The 4,588-nt window shown below is 35.4% G+C and overlaps 1 non-coding gene across 1 annotated transcript; it reads right to left on the bottom strand.

The window, feature by feature from the left end:
* Window positions 1–3,159: 3,159 nt before the first annotated feature.
* On the bottom strand, window positions 3,160–3,266 carry LOC143672279 (U6 spliceosomal RNA). Its single transcript, XR_013169748.1, has one exon. It is a non-coding gene; the product is annotated as a U6 spliceosomal RNA (small nuclear RNA).
* Window positions 3,267–4,588: the final 1,322 nt, after the last annotated feature.

Raw genomic sequence — 4,588 nt, 5'->3', positions numbered from 1 at the left:
TGTTTCCCCCTATTATTTATCCATTTATTTTTAATCTATATGTTTTGCTTATCTGTCCATACTGTAGATAAAAGGAGCATCAGACACATGATTTTCACAATCACAGTCACATTGTGAAAGCTATATCATTACACAATCATCTTCAAGAAACATGGCTACTGGAACACAGCTCTATAGTTTCAAGGACTTCCCTCTAGTCTCTCAAAAACACCTTAAACTAACAGGGGATATCCGTATAATGTGTTAGAATAACCTCCAGGATAACCTCTCAACTCTTTGAAATCTCTCAGCCACTGACACTTTATTTTGTCTCATTTCTTTCTCCCCTCTTTTGGTCAAGAAGGTTTTCTCAATCCCTTGATGCTGAGTCCCAGCTCATTCTAGGATTTCTGTGCCAAGTTGCCAGGGAGGTTCATACCTCTGGGAGTAGTGTCCTACATAGAGAGGGGGAGGGCAGTGAGTTGCTTGCCATGTTGGCTGAGCGGTCATATCTGAGCAACAAACGAAGTTCTCTGGGGGTGACTCTTAGGCCTAATTTAAAGTATGCTTAGCCTAGCCTTTGCGGGGATAAACCCCACATGAACAAACCCCAAGATTGAGAGCTCAGCCTACTGATTTGGTTGTACCCACTGTCTGCAAGAATATCAGGAGTTCTCCAAATGGAGGAGCTGAATTTTCTTCCTTACTCCCCATGCCCCCAATGGGACCCTGCAAACACTTCTTTATTCACTGTTTAAATCACTCTGGGATTTATTGGGGCATCACACTGGACAAACCCACAGACTCTCAAGCCCCATTCAAGGCTCCATGCATTTATGGTGTTCCATTAACCTGTCCATACAAGTCACATCAAGGAAATGTACTAGTCAAAATGTATATTTTGTACCAAATAAAGTGTGTCCTTTCTTAATAGTACCTGAGATGATTTTGATACAAGTGGTTCATAGCCCCACTTTGCAAAACATGACAATTTATTTTCAAATGTAGAATTCTATGTTTCTTCTTAAGTGAAAAGTATTAGCTTATAGAAAGAGATTAACAAAATTTCAGCCAATCTGAAATTATCCATCAACTTAAAACATTTTAAAGCTACTCATTTAATAAAGAGTAACACTCTAACCTGTTAAAATGTATAAATCTAGGAATAAATTTATTAAGTGCTCATTAGAGACCAGATAAATACATAAAACACTGAGGGCAATGTGTAAATTATATTCATTCTTGCAAATGTTTATAGCATTCATTGGACTGATCAAGAGCAATTGTCTTTGTTGTTTCATGTCCTGAAAGTCCTCGATTTATTTAAACCTCTAACATATCCTAGACATATTTATTTTTATTTAACAACTTTTGGCATAATCAGCATTCTTTGACATATTAAGGTATAAATAAATACTGGCAGGTAAATTATTCAGAAGAAATTAAGTTTTACCAGAGAATTTTAAAACACTTTTTGGTTTTCCTTCCCTTAAATTTGCAAAAGGAAAGCTACTAAGGAATTGGAAATGAAATGTGAATACTAATATATTACTTATTCTCATTCTATTTGGGAAAAGTCATTCTTTGTGTTTCCCTGCATGTACCTTCTCACCATCATTAGAGCGCTAATCAAGGGAAAAATAATTTCTTCTAGTGTATGCAGAAAACTACTTGATTAACATCTAGGAAAAGAAATAATCTAAAATGAAGTTGGTTTTGTCTTTCCATGCATGTGATTAGGTACTTACAGCATACTATATATATATACATTTTTGTCGTAGGCTGATGCTTTATCTCTAAAGATACAATGAACAGATATGGTCAGAAAGATTTTAAATGGGAACAGAATGAAAAATAAACCAAAGCAGCACATATACCCATACTTCAAAATGCCCTAAACACATATCAACACCAAATGATTCTCTCTGCTGTTTTTTGAACTCCATTAATAATCAAAACCAAGATGATTTAAGAAAGTTTAGATGGTCTATGGTAAAATACATTCATCTTAGAACTTCACAATGCGGAATACTCCTTTTGGTGACCATAGACTAATTTGCCCTAGGTATTTTATACATTTCTGGTTAAGATGCTTATGACACTCTATATGTTCTAATATTAGAAGAACTGTGAGCCATTTGCCTTCAAATGCCATGTAAATTCATTAGTATATAAATTCTTCAGACTCTAAGCTGAAAATTATTTGATACTGAGGGTATGTTTAGTCTTTCTAGTGGTGTTTAAGCTTGGTGACAACAGTCACAAGACTTTGTTAAAAAATAATCAATTAAATGAACGTTTATAAATGGTCAAGGGGTTAGCTGAACACAATGTAAATACTTTCTTAATTAAAAACAGGACCGTACTCTCAAATTTCTTTTTATAATACTATTGTAGCCTTTAAAAGTATGAAGTCTGTAAATTGTGATATGTATGGCGGGGGTCAGTTTCTTACTTGCTCAGCTGCCAGATTCCAAGCAGCTGAGCCTCTGCTTTCTACAATGTGGTTTTCTGTGCCTTGAACAGCCTCTTTTCCCAATGAGGTGAGAGTCCCCACTATAGAGCAGTTTGCGCTAATTCTGTCATGATATCATTGTACTTTAAAGACCTGTTTATTAGCCCCCATTAAACTGGGAGGTCCTTCAGTGCTGGGACTGTCTTGTTCACTTGCCTTAAGAAATGCCTGGTATACATGGGTGCCAACTTGTTAGTTAAATGAGCAGTGAATATTTCTAATCAAATGGTATAAGTACATTTATCCATAATTAATAATTAACATCCCAATATCCTAAAATAGTCTGTAATCTGATTCAAAATTCTCAAATTCAAAATTATAGCAAAGCATTGTGTGAAAGCATTTCTTAAAATTACAGCTTTGAGGCATTTTATTACAAAAAAGTTGGTAATCATATACATAAACCAACAACTTAAAAATTTCATCATACATTTACTTCACTTTTTACCTTAAATTTCTAGCATATATTTAGCGTCATTGATTTGGGCTGCTAAATAAGGATATCCTTCCTTGTCTGGGAGATTTAATAGCATAATTAGTGGATGAGCATCTCTTATTTTTTTCTTTATTGGCAGTCAGGCTTATACCTAATGTTAACGCTGCTTCCCATTTTGTCATTTTGGACTCAAACCCACCTCTGTAATAGCTGCCACTGAAGGCAGATTAAAAATAAGGAAAGCTTCACGAATTTTTTGTATCATCCTTGTGCAGGAGCCAGCTAATTTTCTCTGTATCATTCCAGTTTTAGTATATGTGTTGCCGAAGCGAGCACTAGAATCACCATTTTTGATTATACTTACTTGTTTTTACAAGTTCTGAGTAAGAGACATTTATCAGGACATATACTTCCAAAAGTACTCATTTGCCCAGTATTCCTTTAGTCAATTTTCTCTGTGTCTGTGCTGTGACCCAATCCCACAGAATCCTTCTAGGTGCTAGGTTATTTTTGTGTGTGTGTGATTTAAAATATATGCCATTGATTTTTGGAGACATTATCCCAAAAGGAGTGACAAATTAGTACAAATTTTGACAGTGTAGTAAGTCAATGGAAGAGAGAGTTTTGAGCAGGTAGATTCGGTTGGTTCTCCTCAAATCTCACTGAATACCAATCTATTCCCTCTGGTTACTCTATTGATAGGTTTGATGAGCCAGACCCTGTACTGTAAGCTCCTTCTATTAGGTACATGTACTGCTCTGTGCTCAGCACCTTAATACCTGGGGTTGGTAAAAGCAGTTTTGTGACTGTAAGACAGTACTATGCATTGTCTATAACATTAACTGTTTTCTATGATATTTTTGCTCACTTATAAATAAATATCTTCCCCAAGTATGTGAAAGACAATATGGGCACCAAGCCTATGACTGCCTGATCTTTCAGTAAATTGGTTTTGGGCCACTGAATTAATCTAACAACTGAAGCCAGGCAACCTCTTCCAGACCCATCAACAGTTTAAAAACGGATGCATCTATCCTCAAAGCAGAGCAACTGAATAGTTCCAAGAGAAAATTCCTACCGAAAATAATGATATAGAATGTGTCATTTTTTGGATGATCTTTTATGCAGTGATCAAGAAGCTTTCATTTAGTGAATACATTTGCTCACTTAGTTTTGGAGAGTTGCCCTTCATTTATTCTTTCCCTTTGGAAGTGCTTTCGAGCACAAATTACTGCTATCAGAAGCCTTGAACTGAAAGGTTATTATTCTCCTTGCTCAGATTAAATTAATTTTGAACAGTTTAATGCAGCATGTCCGAGCTGTGGGTCCAAGTGGTGGCGAATCTATTTCTCTGCTTTTTTAAGCTGCGTGTTCAAGGGCAGTATGAGTCATAGTGGATGTGTTCTTCTAATATCATGCTAAGCATTATTATTTTCTTTCATTTGAAAGTCATGAGGTTACAAATGTTAACCATTCTCCTTCTAACACTGTATAAAGAATGCATGATTTAAGCCAGGCTGATTTTCCAAAAGGGACTCATTATATTTACTTCCTTTACAAATGAAATTAAGAAAAAATCCTCTGGATCAAAGCAAGAAGTATAAAAAGCTAATGAAACATTAAAAAAAAAAACTCCTTTGAGAAGTACTGCAACATCA

Source organism: Tamandua tetradactyla, chromosome X (assembly GCF_023851605.1).
Source record: "Tamandua tetradactyla isolate mTamTet1 chromosome X, mTamTet1.pri, whole genome shotgun sequence".
Taxonomy (NCBI): Eukaryota; Metazoa; Chordata; class Mammalia; order Pilosa; family Myrmecophagidae; genus Tamandua; species Tamandua tetradactyla.
This window is presented reverse-complemented; position numbering and strand designations above follow the sequence as displayed.